General features: G+C 41.7%; 8 non-coding genes across 8 annotated transcripts; all 8 read right to left on the bottom strand.

Moving 5' to 3' along the window:
* Positions 1-1,800: 1,800 nt before the first annotated feature.
* TRNAR-ACG (transfer RNA arginine (anticodon ACG)) lies at positions 1,801-1,873 on the bottom strand. The gene has a single exon. It is a non-coding gene; the product is annotated as a tRNA-Arg (tRNA).
* Positions 1,874-3,359: 1,486 nt separating this feature from the next.
* Positions 3,360-3,432, bottom strand: TRNAR-ACG (transfer RNA arginine (anticodon ACG)). Its single transcript has one exon. It is a non-coding gene; the product is annotated as a tRNA-Arg (tRNA).
* A 2,852-nt stretch (positions 3,433-6,284) lies between these two features.
* TRNAR-ACG (transfer RNA arginine (anticodon ACG)) lies at positions 6,285-6,357 on the bottom strand. Its single transcript has one exon. It is a non-coding gene; the product is annotated as a tRNA-Arg (tRNA).
* Positions 6,358-7,843: 1,486 nt separating this feature from the next.
* TRNAR-ACG (transfer RNA arginine (anticodon ACG)) lies at positions 7,844-7,916 on the bottom strand. The gene has a single exon. It is a non-coding gene; the product is annotated as a tRNA-Arg (tRNA).
* A 2,793-nt stretch (positions 7,917-10,709) lies between these two features.
* On the bottom strand, positions 10,710-10,782 carry TRNAR-ACG (transfer RNA arginine (anticodon ACG)). Its single transcript has one exon. It is a non-coding gene; the product is annotated as a tRNA-Arg (tRNA).
* Positions 10,783-12,268: 1,486 nt separating this feature from the next.
* Positions 12,269-12,341, bottom strand: TRNAR-ACG (transfer RNA arginine (anticodon ACG)). Its single transcript has one exon. It is a non-coding gene; the product is annotated as a tRNA-Arg (tRNA).
* Positions 12,342-15,165: 2,824 nt separating this feature from the next.
* Positions 15,166-15,238, bottom strand: TRNAR-ACG (transfer RNA arginine (anticodon ACG)). Its single transcript has one exon. It is a non-coding gene; the product is annotated as a tRNA-Arg (tRNA).
* Positions 15,239-16,724: 1,486 nt separating this feature from the next.
* On the bottom strand, positions 16,725-16,797 carry TRNAR-ACG (transfer RNA arginine (anticodon ACG)). Its single transcript has one exon. It is a non-coding gene; the product is annotated as a tRNA-Arg (tRNA).
* Between the last annotated feature and the right edge of the window lie 2,270 nt (positions 16,798-19,067).

Here is a 19,067-nt window from a genome sequence, read left to right as displayed (position 1 = left end):
CTGAGTACACGAATGCATGATGAAGTGTCAAACTTGCTAATTACTGTTGGCAAGAGAGGGAGAGAAAGACGCTTAGGGTGTGTGCTCATGTTGCCAATTCTGCTGTGGAATTTTCCGCATGGATTTGTCTAAATCCACTTGTCAACATTGTCAACAGACATGTGGTTTATCTGTGGATTAGCCTGTAGTTCTCCCCTGCGGTTTGACACCTGTCATGGAGCAGGTGCCAAACCGCTGCAGAATCTGCACAAAGAAGTGACATGCTGTGTATTTAAAACTGCAGCAAATCTGCGTGGAATATGCAGAACTGTGGGCACTGTTTTTTGCATTGAGTTAAATGTAAAACTCAAAGTAAAACCTGCAATAGGCTGTCATCGCCACATAAGTCTTTCTTTTCTTGGCAATCCACTCAGAATCTGAAACAAAATATTTTTGTTCAATCTGAAATTCATGTTTTAGAATGAACAATTTCTATCTTCCTGCATTCATGTGCGATGTTTCAATTTTTCTCACATTTTTCGAGAAAGCAAATTCACTAGTTGGCAGATAGAAGAAGAAATCATGCAAAAGAAACAATTTACAAGTTATATGTAAAGTTTCCTTTTACCTAATATTACTATCTTGAGAGTAACCAGCAAAATCACTACTTGGCAGACAAAAGTTGTCAAAAGGAAAGAAAAATAATAAAGGTCATGAATTTTATTGTAGATTAGTGATGATCGACCGCTGAAAAGAGATGATCGATTGCGTTTAGAGTGGGTGATGAGAGTGTGAGAGCTAAGCACCACCTGCAAAGAGGGTGAGAAAGAAATAGCGTGGCTTGTTCGCCACCCTCGAAGATAGAGGTAGAGACTTGCACACCACCCTCGAAGAGGGTGAGAGAGAGTGCCAGAGTAGGAAGAGAGAGAGAGAGAGAGAGAGAGAGAGAGAGAGAGAGAGAGAGTTGAGCACCACCTGCACAGAGGGTGAGAAGGAAATTGTGAGACTTGTTCACCACCCTCAAAGATAGAGTTAGAGACTTGTGCACCACCCTTGAAGAGGGTGAGAGAGAGGGGGAGAGAAAAATGCCTGAGAGACACCTGTTACTCAGTCGACTAACTAGCGTTGCTGAGTACACGAATGCATGATGAAGTGTCAAACTTGCTAATTACTGTTGGCAAGAGAGGGAGAGAAAGACGCTTAGGGTGTGTGCTCATGTTGCCAATTCTGCTGTGGAATTTTCCGCATGGATTTGTCTAAATCCACTTGTCAACATTGTCAACAGACATGTGGTTTATTTGTGGATTAGCCTGTGGTTCTCCCCTGCGGTTTGACACCTGTCATGGAGCAGGTGCCAAACCGCTGCAGAATCTGCATAAAGAAGTGACATGCTGTGTATTTAAAACTGCAGCAAATCTGCGTGGAAAATGCAGAACTGTGGGCACTGTTTTTTGCATTGAGTTAAATGACACTTGATGATGAAGTGCCACACTTGCTAATTACTATTGTTTTTGCTTTAAAAGAATATCTTGTAAGAGAGGCTAAAAATTTCTGTATAAATGTTATGGTCATTTGTGAAGTTCCTGTTTGTCTTAAGTTTTGTGAGGAGGTAGAATCACTGAATATTAACCATCGCATGCATAGAGAAGAATTGATGAAGAAGATGAAGTTTGCTGCCTATTTACTGATTGCAAAATTTCAAAAATCAACTTATTTAAAGCTTTGTGCAGAATCTATAAGATGCCGTGACCCAGATTTGAACCGGGGTTGCTGCTGCCACAACGCAGAGTACTAACCACTATACGATCACAGCAACATTCTCGAGGCAGGTAGGAGTCGAACCTACAATCTTCTGATCCGTAGTCAGACGCGTTATCCATTGCGCCACTAGCCCTTACGTTGATGTTTTCTTTTTCATGCACCATCATGCTAAAGCAAAGTAAAACCTGCAATAGGCTGTCATCGCCACATAAGTCTTTCTTTTCTTGCCAATCCACTCAGAATCTGAAACAAAATATTTTTGTTCAATCTGAAATTCATGTTTTAGAATGAACAATTTCTATCTTCCTGCATTCATGTGCGATGTTTCAATTTTTCTCACATTTTTCGAGAAAGCAAATTCACTAGTTGGCAGATAGAAAAAGAAATCATGCAAAAGAAACAATTTACAAGTTATATGTAAAGTTTCCTTTTACCTAATATTACTATCTTGAGAGTAACCAGCAAAATCACTACTTGGCAGACAAAAGTTGTCAAAAGGAAAGAAAAATAATAAAGGTGATGAATTTTATTGTAGATTAGTGATGATCGACCGCTGAAAAGAGTTGATCGATTGCGCTTAGAGTGGGTGATGAGAGTGTGAGAGCTAAGCACCACCTGCAAAGAGGGTGAGAAAGAAATAGCGAGGCTTGTTCGCCACCCTCGAAGATAGAGGTAGAGACTTGCACACCACCCTCGAAGAGGGTGAGAGAGAGTGCCAGAGTAAGACGATGAAGAGAGAGAGAGAGAGAGAGAGAGAGAGAGTTGAGCACCACCTGCACAGAGGGTGAGAAGGAAATTGTGAGACTTGTTCACCACCCTCAAAGATAGAGTTAGAGACTTGTGCACCACCCTTGAAGAGGGTGAGAGAGAGGGGGAGAGAAAGATGCCTGAGAGACACCTGTTACTCAGTCGACTAACTAGCATTGCTGAGTACACGAATGCATGATGAAGTGTCAAACTTGCTAATTACTGTTGGCAAGAGAGGGAGAGAAAGACGCTTAGGGTGTGTGCTCATGTTGCCAATTCTGCTGTGGAATTTTCCACATGGATTTGTCTAAATCCACTTGTCAACATTGTCAACAGACATGTGGTTTATCTGTGGATTAGCCTGTGGTTCTCCCCTGTGGTTTGACACCTGTCATGGAGCAGGTGCCAAACCGCTGCAGAATCTGCACAAAGCAGTGACATGCTGTGTATTTAAAACTGCAGCAAATCTGCGTGGAAAATACAGAACTGTGGGCACTGTTTTTTGCATTGAGTTAAATGACACTTGATGATGAAGTGCCACACTTGCTAATTACTATTGTTTTTGCTTTAAAAGAATATCTTGTAAGAGAGGCTAAACATTTCTGTATAAATGTTATGGTCATTTGTGAAGTTCCTGTTTGTCTTAAGTTTTGTGAGGAGGTAGAATCACTGAATATTAACCATCGCATGCATAGAGAAGAATTGATGAAGAAGATGAAGTTTGCTGCCTATTTACTGATTGCAAAATTTCCAAAATCAGCTTATTTAATGCTTTGTGCAGAATCTATAAGATGCCGTGACCCAGATTCAAACCGGGGTTGCTGCGGCCACAACGCAGAGTACTAACCACTATACGATCACGGCAACATTCTCGAGCCAGGTAGGAGTCGAACCTACAATCTTCTTATCCGTAGTCAGACGCGTTATCCATTGCGCCACTGGCCCTTACGTTGATGTTTTCTTTTTCATGCACCATCATGCTAAAGCAAAGTAAAATCTGCAATAGGCTGTCATCGCCACATAAGTCTTTCTTTTCTTGCCAATCCACTCAGAATCTGAAACAAAATATTTTTGTTCAATCTGAAATTCATGTTTTAGAATGAACAATTTCTATCTTCCTGCATTCATGTGCGATGTTTCAATTTTTCTCACATTTTTCGAGAAAGCAAATTCACTAGTTGGCAGATAGAAAAAGAAATCATGCAAAAGAAACAATTTACAAGTTATATGTAAAGTTTCCTTTTACCTAATATTACTATCTTGAGAGTAACCAGCAAAATCACTACTTGGCAGACAAAAGTTGTCAAAAGGAAAGAAAAATAATAAAGGTGATGAATTTTATTGTAGATTAGTGATGATCGACCGCTGAAAAGAGTTGATCGATTGCGCTTAGAGTGGGTGATGAGAGTGTGAGAGCTAAGCACCACCTGCAAAGAGGGTGAGAAAGAAATAGCGAGGCTTGTTCGCCACCCTCGAAGATAGAGGTAGAGACTTGCACACCACCCTCGAAGAGGGTGAGAGAGAGTGCCAGAGTAAGACGATGAAGAGAGAGAGAGAGAGAGAGAGAGAGAGTTGAGCACCACCTGCACAGAGGGTGAGAAGGAAATTGTGAGACTTGTTTACCACCCTCAAAGATAGAGTTAGAGACTTGTGCACCACCCTTGAAGAGGGTGAGAGAGAGTGCCAGAGTAGGACGAGAGAGAGAGAGAGAGAGAGAGAGAAAGAGAGAGAGAGAGAGAGAGAGAGAGAGAGAGAGAGAGAGAGAGAGTTGAGCACCACCTGCACAGAGGGTGAGAAGGAAATTGTGAGACTTGTTCACCACCCTCAAAGATAGAGTTAGAGACTTGTGCACCACCCTTGAAGAGGGTGAGAGAGAGGGGGAGAGAAAAATGCCTGAGAGACACCTGTTACTCAGTCGACTAACTAGCGTTGCTGAGTACACGAATGCATGATGAAGTGTCAAACTTGCTAATTACTGTTGGCAAGAGAGGGAGAGAAAGACGCTTAGGGTGTGTGCTCATGTTGCCAATTCTGCTGTGGAATTTTCCGCATGGATTTGTCTAAATCCACTTGTCAACATTGTCAACAGACATGTGGTTTATCTGTGGATTAGCCTGTAGTTCTCCCCTGCGGTTTGACACCTGTCATGGAGCAGGTGCCAAACCGCTGCAGAATCTGCACAAAGAAGTGACATGCTGTGTATTTAAAACTGCAGCAAATCTGCGTGGAATATGCAGAACTGTGGGCACTGTTTTTTGCATTGAGTTAAATGTAAAACTCAAAGTAAAACCTGCAATAGGCTGTCATCGCCACATAAGTCTTTCTTTTCTTGGCAATCCACTCAGAATCTGAAACAAAATATTTTTGTTCAATCTGAAATTCATGTTTTAGAATGAACAATTTCTATCTTCCTGCATTCATGTGCGATGTTTCAATTTTTCTCACATTTTTCGAGAAAGCAAATTCACTAGTTGGCAGATAGAAGAAGAAATCATGCAAAAGAAACAATTTACAAGTTATATGTAAAGTTTCCTTTTACCTAATATTACTATCTTGAGAGTAACCAGCAAAATCACTACTTGGCAGACAAAAGTTGTCAAAAGGAAAGAAAAATAATAAAGGTCATGAATTTTATTGTAGATTAGTGATGATCGACCGCTGAAAAGAGATGATCGATTGCGTTTAGAGTGGGTGATGAGAGTGTGAGAGCTAAGCACCACCTGCAAAGAGGGTGAGAAAGAAATAGCGTGGCTTGTTCGCCACCCTCGAAGATAGAGGTAGAGACTTGCACACCACCCTCGAAGAGGGTGAGAGAGAGTGCCAGAGTAGGAAGAGAGAGAGAGAGAGAGAGTAGGAAGAGAGAGAGAGAGAGAGAGAGAGAGAGAGAGAGAGAGAGAGAGAGAGAGAGAGAGAGAGAGAGAGAGAGAGAGAGAGAGAGAGTTGAGCACCACCTGCGCAGAGGGTGAGAAGGAAATTGTGAGACTTGTTCACCACCCTCAAAGATAGAGTTAGAGACTTGTGCACCACCCTTGAAGAGGGTGAGAGAGAGGGGGAGAGAAAAATGCCTGAGAGACACCTGTTACTCAGTCGACTAACTAGCGTTGCTGAGTACACGAATGCATGATGAAGTGTCAAACTTGCTAATTACTGTTGGCAAGAGAGGGAGAGAAAGACGCTTAGGGTGTGTGCTCATGTTGCCAATTCTGCTGTGGAATTTTCCGCATGTATTTGTCTAAATCCACTTGTCAACATTGTCAACAGACATGTGGTTTATCTGTGGATTAGCCTGTGGTTCTCCCCTGCGGTTTGACACCTGTCATGGAGCAGGTGCCAAACCGCTGCAGAATCTGCATAAAGAAGTGACATGCTGTGTATTTAAAACTGCAGCAAATCTGCGTGGAAAATGCAGAACTGTGGGCACTGTTTTTTGCATTGAGTTAAATGACACTTGATGATGAAGTGCCACACTTGCTAATTACTATTGTTTTTGCTTTAAAAGAATATCTTGTAAGAGAGGCTAAAAATTTCTGTATAAATGTTATGGTCATTTGTGAAGTTCCTGTTTGTCTTAAGTTTTGTGAGGAGGTAGAATCACTGAATATTAACCATCGCATGCATAGAGAAGAATTGATGAAGAAGATGAAGTTTGCTGCCTATTTACTGATTGCAAAATTTCAAAAATCAACTTATTTAAAGCTTTGTGCAGAATCTATAAGATGCCGTGACCCAGATTTGAACCGGGGTTGCTGCTGCCACAACGCAGAGTACTAACCACTATACGATCACAGCAACATTCTCGAGGCAGGTAGGAGTCGAACCTACAATCTTCTGATCCGTAGTCAGACGCGTTATCCATTGCGCCACTAGCCCTTACGTTGATGTTTTCTTTTTCATGCACCATCATGCTAAAGCAAAGTAAAACCTGCAATAGGCTGTCATCGCCACATAAGTCTTTCTTTTCTTGCCAATCCACTCAGAATCTGAAACAAAATATTTTTGTTCAATCTGAAATTCATGTTTTAGAATGAACAATTTCTATCTTCCTGCATTCATGTGCGATGTTTCAATTTTTCTCACATTTTTCGAGAAAGCAAATTCACTAGTTGGCAGATAGAAAAAGAAATCATGCAAAAGAAACAATTTACAAGTTATATGTAAAGTTTCCTTTTACCTAATATTACTATCTTGAGAGTAACCAGCAAAATCACTACTTGGCAGACAAAAGTTGTCAAAAGGAAAGAAAAATAATAAAGGTGATGAATTTTATTGTAGATTAGTGATGATCGACCGCTGAAAAGAGTTGATCGATTGCGCTTAGAGTGGGTGATGAGAGTGTGAGAGCTAAGCACCACCTGCAAAGAGGGTGAGAAAGAAATAGCGAGGCTTGTTCGCCACCCTCGAAGATAGAGGTAGAGACTTGCACACCACCCTCGAAGAGGGTGAGAGAGAGTGCCAGAGTAAGACGATGAAGAGAGAGAGAGAGAGAGAGAGAGAGAGAGTTGAGCACCACCTGCACAGAGGGTGAGAAGGAAATTGTGAGACTTGTTCACCACCCTCAAAGATAGAGTTAGAGACTTGTGCACCACCCTTGAAGAGGGTGAGAGAGAGGGGGAGAGAAAGATGCCTGAGAGACACCTGTTACTCAGTCGACTAACTAGCATTGCTGAGTACACGAATGCATGATGAAGTGTCAAACTTGCTAATTACTGTTGGCAAGAGAGGGAGAGAAAGACGCTTAGGGTGTGTGCTCATGTTGCCAATTCTGCTGTGGAATTTTCCACATGGATTTGTCTAAATCCACTTGTCAACATTGTCAACAGACATGTGGTTTATCTGTGGATTAGCCTGTGGTTCTCCCCTGTGGTTTGACACCTGTCATGGAGCAGGTGCCAAACCGCTGCAGAATCTGCACAAAGCAGTGACATGCTGTGTATTTAAAACTGCAGCAAATCTGCGTGGAAAATACAGAACTGTGGGCACTGTTTTTTGCATTGAGTTAAATGACACTTGATGATGAAGTGCCACACTTGCTAATTACTATTGTTTTTGCTTTAAAAGAATATCTTGTAAGAGAGGCTAAACATTTCTGTATAAATGTTATGGTCATTTGTGAAGTTCCTGTTTGTCTTAAGTTTTGTGAGGAGGTAGAATCACTGAATATTAACCATCGCATGCATAGAGAAGAATTGATGAAGAAGATGAAGTTTGCTGCCTATTTACTGATTGCAAAATTTCCAAAATCAGCTTATTTAATGCTTTGTGCAGAATCTATAAGATGCCGTGACCCAGATTCAAACCGGGGTTGCTGCGGCCACAACGCAGAGTACTAACCACTATACGATCACGGCAACATTCTCGAGCCAGGTAGGAGTCGAACCTACAATCTTCTGATCCGTAGTCAGACGCGTTATCCATTGCGCCACTGGCCCTTACGTTGATGTTTTCTTTTTCATGCACCATCATGCTAAAGCAAAGTAAAACCTGCAATAGGCTGTCATCGCCACATAAGTCTTTCTTTTCTTGCCAATCCACTCAGAATCTGAAACAAAATATTTTTGTTCAATCTGAAATTCATGTTTTAGAATGAACAATTTCTATCTTCCTGCATTCATGTGCGATGTTTCAATTTTTCTCACATTTTTCGAGAAAGCAAATTCACTAGTTGGCAGATAGAAAAAGAAATCATGCAAAAGAAACAATTTACAAGTTATATGTAAAGTTTCCTTTTACCTAATATTACTATCTTGAGAGTAACCAGCAAAATCACTACTTGGCAGACAAAAGTTGTCAAAAGGAAAGAAAAATAATAAAGGTGATGAATTTTATTGTAGATTAGTGATGATCGACCGCTGAAAAGAGTTGATCGATTGCGCTTAGAGTGGGTGATGAGAGTGTGAGAGCTAAGCACCACCTGCAAAGAGGGTGAGAAAGAAATAGCGAGGCTTGTTCGCCACCCTCGAAGATAGAGGTAGAGACTTGCACACCACCCTCGAAGAGGGTGAGAGAGAGTGCCAGAGTAAGACGATGAAGAGAGAGAGAGAGAGAGAGAGAGAGTTGAGCACCACCTGCACAGAGGGTGAGAAGGAAATTGTGAGACTTGTTTACCACCCTCAAAGATAGAGTTAGAGACTTGTGCACCACCCTTGAAGAGGGTGAGAGAGAGTGCCAGAGTAGGACGAGAGAGAGAGAGAGAGAGAGAGAGAGAGAAAGAGAGAGAGAGAGAGAGAGAGAGAGAGAGAGAGAGTTGAGCACCACCTGCACAGAGGGTGAGAAGGAAATTGTGAGACTTGTTCACCACCCTCAAAGATAGAGTTAGAGACTTGTGCACCACCCTTGAAGAGGGTGAGAGAGAGGGGGAGAGAAAAATGCCTGAGAGACACCTGTTACTCAGTCGACTAACTAGCGTTGCTGAGTACACGAATGCATGATGAAGTGTCAAACTTGCTAATTACTGTTGGCAAGAGAGGGAGAGAAAGACGCTTAGGGTGTGTGCTCATGTTGCCAATTCTGCTGTGGAATTTTCCGCATGGATTTGTCTAAATCCACTTGTCAACATTGTCAACAGACATGTGGTTTATCTGTGGATTAGCCTGTAGTTCTCCCCTGCGGTTTGACACCTGTCATGGAGCAGGTGCCAAACCGCTGCAGAATCTGCACAAAGAAGTGACATGCTGTGTATTTAAAACTGCAGCAAATCTGCGTGGAATATGCAGAACTGTGGGCACTGTTTTTTGCATTGAGTTAAATGTAAAACTCAAAGTAAAACCTGCAATAGGCTGTCATCGCCACATAAGTCTTTCTTTTCTTGGCAATCCACTCAGAATCTGAAACAAAATATTTTTGTTCAATCTGAAATTCATGTTTTAGAATGAACAATTTCTATCTTCCTGCATTCATGTGCGATGTTTCAATTTTTCTCACATTTTTCGAGAAAGCAAATTCACTAGTTGGCAGATAGAAGAAGAAATCATGCAAAAGAAACAATTTACAAGTTATATGTAAAGTTTCCTTTTACCTAATATTACTATCTTGAGAGTAACCAGCAAAATCACTACTTGGCAGACAAAAGTTGTCAAAAGGAAAGAAAAATAATAAAGGTCATGAATTTTATTGTAGATTAGTGATGATCGACCGCTGAAAAGAGATGATCGATTGCGTTTAGAGTGGGTGATGAGAGTGTGAGAGCTAAGCACCACCTGCAAAGAGGGTGAGAAAGAAATAGCGTGGCTTGTTCGCCACCCTCGAAGATAGAGGTAGAGACTTGCACACCACCCTCGAAGAGGGTGAGAGAGAGTGCCAGAGTAGGAAGAGAGAGAGAGAGAGAGAGAGACAGAGAGAGAGAGAGAGAGAGAGAGAGAGAGAGAGTTGAGCACCACCTGCACAGAGGGTGAGAAGGAAATTGTGAGACTTGTTCACCACCCTCAAAGATAGAGTTAGAGACTTGTGCACCACCCTTGAAGAGGGTGAGAGAGAGGGGGAGAGAAAAATGCCTGAGAGACACCTGTTACTCAGTCGACTAACTAGCGTTGCTGAGTACACGAATGCATGATGAAGTGTCAAACTTGCTAATTACTGTTGGCAAGAGAGGGAGAGAAAGACGCTTAGGGTGTGTGCTCATGTTGCCAATTCTGCTGTGGAATTTTCCGCATGGATTTGTCTAAATCCACTTGTCAACATTGTCAACAGACATGTGGTTTATTTGTGGATTAGCCTGTGGTTCTCCCCTGCGGTTTGACACCTGTCATGGAGCAGGTGCCAAACCGCTGCAGAATCTGCATAAAGAAGTGACATGCTGTGTATTTAAAACTGCAGCAAATCTGCGTGGAAAATGCAGAACTGTGGGCACTGTTTTTTGCATTGAGTTAAATGACACTTGATGATGAAGTGCCACACTTGCTAATTACTATTGTTTTTGCTTTAAAAGAATATCTTGTAAGAGAGGCTAAAAATTTCTGTATAAATGTTATGGTCATTTGTGAAGTTCCTGTTTGTCTTAAGTTTTGTGAGGAGGTAGAATCACTGAATATTAACCATCGCATGCATAGAGAAGAATTGATGAAGAAGATGAAGTTTGCTGCCTATTTACTGATTGCAAAATTTCAAAAATCAACTTATTTAAAGCTTTGTGCAGAATCTATAAGATGCCGTGACCCAGATTTGAACCGGGGTTGCTGCTGCCACAACGCAGAGTACTAACCACTATACGATCACAGCAACATTCTCGAGGCAGGTAGGAGTCGAACCTACAATCTTCTGATCCGTAGTCAGACGCGTTATCCATTGCGCCACTAGCCCTTACGTTGATGTTTTCTTTTTCATGCACCATCATGCTAAAGCAAAGTAAAACCTGCAATAGGCTGTCATCGCCACATAAGTCTTTCTTTTCTTGCCAATCCACTCAGAATCTGAAACAAAATATTTTTGTTCAATCTGAAATTCATGTTTTAGAATGAACAATTTCTATCTTCCTGCATTCATGTGCGATGTTTCAATTTTTCTCACATTTTTCGAGAAAGCAAATTCACTAGTTGGCAGATAGAAAAAGAAATCATGCAAAAGAAACAATTTACAAGTTATATGTAAAGTTTCCTTTTACCTAATATTACTATCTTGAGAGTAACCAGCAAAATCACTACTTGGCAGACAAAAGTTGTCAAAAGGAAAGAAAAATAATAAAGGTGATGAATTTTATTGTAGATTAGTGATGATCGACCGCTGAAAAGAGTTGATCGATTGCGCTTAGAGTGGGTGATGAGAGTGTGAGAGCTAAGCACCACCTGCAAAGAGGGTGAGAAAGAAATAGCGAGGCTTGTTCGCCACCCTCGAAGATAGAGGTAGAGACTTGCACACCACCCTCGAAGAGGGTGAGAGAGAGTGCCAGAGTAAGACGATGAAGAGAGAGAGAGAGAGAGAGAGAGAGAGAGTTGAGCACCACCTGCACAGAGGGTGAGAAGGAAATTGTGAGACTTGTTCACCACCCTCAAAGATAGAGTTAGAGACTTGTGCACCACCCTTGAAGAGGGTGAGAGAGAGGGGGAGAGAAAGATGCCTGAGAGACACCTGTTACTCAGTCGACTAACTAGCATTGCTGAGTACACGAATGCATGATGAAGTGTCAAACTTGCTAATTACTGTTGGCAAGAGAGGGAGAGAAAGACGCTTAGGGTGTGTGCTCATGTTGCCAATTCTGCTGTGGAATTTTCCACATGGATTTGTCTAAATCCACTTGTCAACATTGTCAACAGACATGTGGTTTATCTGTGGATTAGCCTGTGGTTCTCCCCTGTGGTTTGACACCTGTCATGGAGCAGGTGCCAAACCGCTGCAGAATCTGCACAAAGCAGTGACATGCTGTGTATTTAAAACTGCAGCAAATCTGCGTGGAAAATACAGAACTGTGGGCACTGTTTTTTGCATTGAGTTAAATGACACTTGATGATGAAGTGCCACACTTGCTAATTACTATTGTTTTTGCTTTAAAAGAATATCTTGTAAGAGAGGCTAAACATTTCTGTATAAATGTTATGGTCATTTGTGAAGTTCCTGTTTGTCTTAAGTTTTGTGAGGAGGTAGAATCACTGAATATTAACCATCGCATGCATAGAGAAGAATTGATGAAGAAGATGAAGTTTGCTGCCTATTTACTGATTGCAAAATTTCCAAAATCAGCTTATTTAATGCTTTGTGCAGAATCTATAAGATGCCGTGACCCAGATTCAAACCGGGGTTGCTGCGGCCACAACGCAGAGTACTAACCACTATACGATCACGGCAACATTCTCGAGCCAGGTAGGAGTCGAACCTACAATCTTCTTATCCGTAGTCAGACGCGTTATCCATTGCGCCACTGGCCCTTACGTTGATGTTTTCTTTTTCATGCACCATCATGCTAAAGCAAAGTAAAATCTGCAATAGGCTGTCATCGCCACATAAGTCTTTCTTTTCTTGCCAATCCACTCAGAATCTGAAACAAAATATTTTTGTTCAATCTGAAATTCATGTTTTAGAATGAACAATTTCTATCTTCCTGCATTCATGTGCGATGTTTCAATTTTTCTCACATTTTTCGAGAAAGCAAATTCACTAGTTGGCAGATAGAAAAAGAAATCATGCAAAAGAAACAATTTACAAGTTATATGTAAAGTTTCCTTTTACCTAATATTACTATCTTGAGAGTAACCAGCAAAATCACTACTTGGCAGACAAAAGTTGTCAAAAGGAAAGAAAAATAATAAAGGTGATGAATTTTATTGTAGATTAGTGATGATCGACCGCTGAAAAGAGTTGATCGATTGCGCTTAGAGTGGGTGATGAGAGTGTGAGAGCTAAGCACCACCTGCAAAGAGGGTGAGAAAGAAATAGCGAGGCTTGTTCGCCACCCTCGAAGATAGAGGTAGAGACTTGCACACCACCCTCGAAGAGGGTGAGAGAGAGTGCCAGAGTAAGACGATGAAGAGAGAGAGAGAGAGAGAGAGAGAGAGTTGAGCACCACCTGCACAGAGGGTGAGAAGGAAATTGTGAGACTTGTTTACCACCCTCAAAGATAGAGTTAGAGACTTGTGCACCACCCTTGAAGAGGGTGAGAGAGAGTGCCAGAGTAGGACGAGAGAGAGAGAGAGAGAGAGAGAGAAAGAGAGAGAGAGAGAGAGAGAGAGAGAGAGAGAGAGTTGAGCACCACCTGCACAGAGGGTGAGAAGGAAATTGTGAGACTTGTTCACCACCCTCAAAGATAGAGTTAGAGACTTGTGCACCACCCTTGAAGAGGGTGAGAGAGAGGGGGAGAGAAAAATGCCTGAGAGACACCTGTTACTCAGTCGACTAACTAGCGTTGCTGAGTACACGAATGCATGATGAAGTGTCAAACTTGCTAATTACTGTTGGCAAGAGAGGGAGAGAAAGACGCTTAGGGTGTGTGCTCATGTTGCCAATTCTGCTGTGGAATTTTCCGCATGGATTTGTCTAAATCCACTTGTCAACATTGTCAACAGACATGTGGTTTATCTGTGGATTAGCCTGTAGTTCTCCCCTGCGGTTTGACACCTGTCATGGAGCAGGTGCCAAACCGCTGCAGAATCTGCACAAAGAAGTGACATGCTGTGTATTTAAAACTGCAGCAAATCTGCGTGGAATATGCAGAACTGTGGGCACTGTTTTTTGCATTGAGTTAAATGTAAAACTCAAAGTAAAACCTGCAATAGGCTGTCATCGCCACATAAGTCTTTCTTTTCTTGGCAATCCACTCAGAATCTGAAACAAAATATTTTTGTTCAATCTGAAATTCATGTTTTAGAATGAACAATTTCTATCTTCCTGCATTCATGTGCGATGTTTCAATTTTTCTCACATTTTTCGAGAAAGCAAATTCACTAGTTGGCAGATAGAAGAAGAAATCATGCAAAAGAAACAATTTACAAGTTATATGTAAAGTTTCCTTTTACCTAATATTACTATCTTGAGAGTAACCAGCAAAATCACTACTTGGCAGACAAAAGTTGTCAAAAGGAAAGAAAAATAATAAAGGTCATGAATTTTATTGTAGATTAGTGATGATCGACCGCTGAAAAGAGATGATCGATTGCGTTTAGAGTGGGTGATGAGAGTGTGAGAGCTAAGCACCACCTGCAAAGAGGGTGAGAAAGAAATAGCGTGGCTTGTTCGCCACCCTCGAAGATAGAGGTAGAGACTTGCACACCACCCTCGAAGAGGGTGAGAGAGAGTGCCAGAGTAGGAAGAGAGAGAGAGAGAGAGAGTAGGAAGAGAGAGAGAGAGAGAGAGAGAGAGAGAGAGAGAGAGAGAGAGAGAGAGAGAGAGAGAGAGAGAGTTGAGCACCACCTGCGCAGAGGGTGAGAAGGAAATTGTGAGACTTGTTCACCACCCTCAAAGATAGAGTTAGAGACTTGTGCACCACCCTTGAAGAGGGTGAGAGAGAGGGGGAGAGAAAAATGCCTGAGAGACACCTGTTACTCAGTCGACTAACTAGCGTTGCTGAGTACACGAATGCATGATGAAGTGTCAAACTTGCTAATTACTGTTGGCAAGAGAGGGAGAGAAAGACGCTTAGGGTGTGTGCTCATGTTGCCAATTCTGCTGTGGAATTTTCCGCATGGATTTGTCTAAATCCACTTGTCAACATTGTCAACAGACATGTGGTTTATCTGTGGATTAGCCTGTGGTTCTCCCCTGCGGTTTGACACCTGTCATGGAGCAGGTGCCAAACCGCTGCAGAATCTGCATAAAGAAGTGACATGCTGTGTATTTAAAACTGCAGCAAATCTGCGTGGAAAATGCAGAACTGTGGGCACTGTTTTTTGCATTGAGTTAAATGACACTTGATGATGAAGTGCCACACTTGCTAATTACTATTGTTTTTGCTTTAAAAGAATATCTTGTAAGAGAGGCTAAAAATTTCTGTATAAATGTTATGGTCATTTGTGAAGTTCCTGTTTGTCTTAAGTTTTGTGAGGAGGTAGAATCACTGAATATTAACCATCGCATGCATAGAGAAGAATTGATGAAGAAGATGAAGTTTGCTGCCTATTTACTGATTGCAAAATTTCAAAAATCAACTTATTTAAAGCTTTGTGCAGAATCTATAAGATGCCGTGACCCAGATTTGAACCGGGGTTGCTGCTGCCACAACGCAGAGTACTAACCACTATACGATCACAGCAACATTCTCGAGGCAGGTAGGAGTCGAACCTACAATCTTCTGATCCGTAGTCAGACGCGTTATCCATTGCGCCACTAGCCCTTACGTTGATGTTTTCTTTTTCATGCACCATCATGCTAAAGCAAAGTAAAACCTGCAATAGGCTGTCATCGCCACATAAGTCTTTCTTTTCTTGCCAATCCACTCAGAATCTGAAACAAAATATTTTTGTTCAATCTGAAATTCATGTTTTAGAATGAACAATTTCTATCTTCCTGCATTCATGTGCGATGTTTCAATTTTTCTCACATTTTTCGAGAAAGCAAATTCACTAGTTGGCAGATAGAAAAAGAAATCATGCAAAAGAAACAATTTACAAGTTATATGTAAAGTTTCCTTTTACCTAATATTACTATCTTGAGAGTAACCAGCAAAATCACTACTTGGCAGACAAAAGTTGTCAAAAGGAAAGAAAAATAATAAAGGTGATGAATTTTATTGTAGATTAGTGATGATCGACCGCTGAAAAGAGTTGATCGATTGCGCTTAGAGTGGGTGATGAGAGTGTGAGAGCTAAGCACCACCTGCAAAGAGGGTGAGAAAGAAATAGCGAGGCTTGTTCGCCACCCTCGAAGATAGAGGTAGAGACTTGCACACCACCCTCGAAGAGGGTGAGAGAGAGTGCCAGAGTAAGACGATGAAGAGAGAGAGAGAGAGAGAGAGAGAGAGAGTTGAGCACCACCTGCACAGAGGGTGAGAAGGAAATTGTGAGACTTGTTCACCACCCTCAAAGATAGAGTTAGAGACTTGTGCACCACCCTTGAAGAGGGTGAGAGAGAGGGGGAGAGAAAGATGCCTGAGAGACACCTGTTACTCAGTCGACTAACTAGCATTGCTGAGTACACGAATGCATGATGAAGTGTCAAACTTGCTAATTACTGTTGGCAAGAGAGGGAGAGAAAGACGCTTAGGGTGTGTGCTCATGTTGCCAATTCTGCTGTGGAATTTTCCACATGGATTTGTCTAAATCCACTTGTCAACATTGTCAACAGACATGTGGTTTATCTGTGGATTAGCCTGTGGTTCTCCCCTGTGGTTTGACACCTGTCATGGAGCAAGTGCCAAACCGCTGCAGAATCTGCACAAAGCAGTGACATGCTGTGTATTTAAAACTGCAGCAAATCTGCGTGGAAAATACAGAACTGTGGGCACTGTTTTTTGCATTGAGTTAAATGACACTTGATGATGAAGTGCCACACTTGCTAATTACTATTGTTTTTGCTTTAAAAGAATATCTTGTAAGAGAGGCTAAACATTTCTGTATAAATGTTATGGTCATTTGTGAAGTTCCTGTTTGTCTTAAGTTTTGTGAGGAGGTAGAATCACTGAATATTAACCATCGCATGCATAGAGAAGAATTGATGAAGAAGATGAAGTTTGCTGCCTATTTACTGATTGCAAAATTTCCAAAATCAGCTTATTTAATGCTTTGTGCAGAATCTATAAGATGCCGTGACCCAGATTCAAACCGGGGTTGCTGCGGCCACAACGCAGAGTACTAACCACTATACGATCACGGCAACATTCTCGAGCCAGGTAGGAGTCGAACCTACAATCTTCTGATCCGTAGTCAGACGCGTTATCCATTGCGCCACTGGCCCTTACGTTGATGTTTTCTTTTTCATGCACCATCATGCTAAAGCAAAGTAAAACCTGCAATAGGCTGTCATCGCCACATAAGTCTTTCTTTTCTTGCCAATCCACTCAGAATCTGAAACAAAATATTTTTGTTCAATCTGAAATTCATGTTTTAGAATGAACAATTTCTATCTTCCTGCATTCATGTGCGATGTTTCAATTTTTCTCACATTTTTCGAGAAAGCAAATTCACTAGTTGGCAGATAGAAAAAGAAATCATGCAAAAGAAACAATTTACAAGTTATATGTAAAGTTTCCTTTTACCTAATATTACTATCTTGAGAGTAACCAGCAAAATCACTACTTGGCAGACAAAAGTTGTCAAAAGGAAAGAAAAATAATAAAGGTGATGAATTTTATTGTAGATTAGTGATGATCGACCGCTGAAAAGAGTTGATCGATTGCGCTTAGAGTGGGTGATGAGAGTGTGAGAGCTAAGCACCACCTGCAAAGAGGGTGAGAAAGAAATAGCGAGGCTTGTTCGCCACCCTCGAAGATAGAGGTAGAGACTTGCACACCACCCTCGAAGAGGGTGAGAGAGAGTGCCAGAGTAAGACGATGAAGAGAGAGAGAGAGAGAGAGAGAGAGTTGAGCACCACCTGCACAGAGGGTGAGAAGGAAATTGTGAGACTTGTTTACCACCCTCAAAGATAGAGTTAGAGACTTGTGCACCACCCTTGAAGAGGGTGAGAGAGAGTGCCAGAGTAGGACGAGAGAGAGAGAGAGAGAGAGAGAGAGAGAGAGAAAGAGAGAGAGAGAGAGAGAGAGAGAGAGAGAGAGAGTTGAGCACCACCTGCACAGAGGGTGAGAAGGAAATTGTGAGACTTGTTCACCACCCTCAAAGATAGAGTTAGAGACTTGTGCACCACCCTTGAAGAGGGTGAGAGAGAGGGGGAGAGAAAAATGCCTGAGAGACACCTGTTACTCAGTCGACTAACTAGCGTTGCTGAGTACACGAATGCATGATGAAGTGTCAAACTTGCTAATTACTGTTGGCAAGAGAGGGAGAGAAAGACGCTTAGGGTGTGTGCTCATGTTGCCAATTCTGCTGTGGAATTTTCCGCATGGATTTGTCTAAATCCACTTGTCAACATTGTCAACAGACATGTGGTTTATCTGTGGATTAGCCTGTAGTTCTCCCCTGCGGTTTGACACCTGTCATGGAGCAGGTGCCAAACCGCTGCAGAATCTGCACAAAGAAGTGACATGCTGTGTATTTAAAACTGCAGCAAATCTGCGTGGAATATGCAGAACTGTGGGCACTGTTTTTTGCATTGAGTTAAATGTAAAACTCAAAGTAAAACCTGCAATAGGCTGTCATCGCCACATAAGTCTTTCTTTTCTTGGCAATCCACTCAGAATCTGAAACAAAATATTTTTGTTCAATCTGAAATTCATGTTTTAGAATGAACAATTTCTATCTTCCTGCATTCATGTGCGATGTTTCAATTTTTCTCACATTTTTCGAGAAAGCAAATTCACTAGTTGGCAGATAGAAGAAGAAATCATGCAAAAGAAACAATTTACAAGTTATATGTAAAGTTTCCTTTTACCTAATATTACTATCTTGAGAGTAACCAGCAAAATCACTACTTGGCAGACAAAAGTTGTCAAAAGGAAAGAAAAATAATAAAGGTCATGAATTTTATTGTAGATTAGTGATGATCGACCGCTGAAAAGAGATGATCGATTGCGTTTAGAGTGGGTGATGAGAGTGTGAGAGCTAAGCACCACCTGCAAAGAGGGTGAGAAAGAAATAGCGTGGCTTGTTCGCCACCCTCGAAGATAGAGGTAGAGACTTGCACACCACCCTCGAAGAGGGTGAGAGAGAGTGCCAGAGTAGGAAGAGAGAGAGAGAGAGAGAGAGACAGAGAGAGAGAGAGAGAGAGAGAGAGAGAGAGTTGAGCACCACCTGCACAGAGGGTGAGAAGGAAATTGTGAGACTTGTTCACCACCCTCAAAGATAGAGTTAGAGACTTGTGCACCACCCTTGAAGAGGGTGAGAGAGAGGGGGAGAGAAAAATGCCTGAGAGACACCTGTTACTCAGTCGACTAACTAGCGTTGCTGAGTACACGAATGCATGATGAAGTGTCAAACTTGCTAATTACTGTTGGCAAGAGAGGGAGAGAAAGACGCTTAGGGTGTGTGCTCATGTTGCCAATTCTGCTGTGGAATTTTCCGCATGGATTTGTCTAAATCCACTTGTCAACATTGTCAACAGACATGTGGTTT

Source organism: Dendrobates tinctorius, unplaced genomic scaffold (genome assembly GCF_039654945.1).
Source record: "Dendrobates tinctorius isolate UK_male_01 unplaced genomic scaffold, ASM3965494v1 ptg000632l, whole genome shotgun sequence".
Lineage (NCBI taxonomy): Eukaryota > Metazoa > Chordata > Amphibia > Anura > Dendrobatidae > Dendrobates > Dendrobates tinctorius.
The sequence above is the reverse complement of the archived record's forward strand: the minus strand, read 5'-3'. Positions and strand labels throughout refer to the sequence as shown.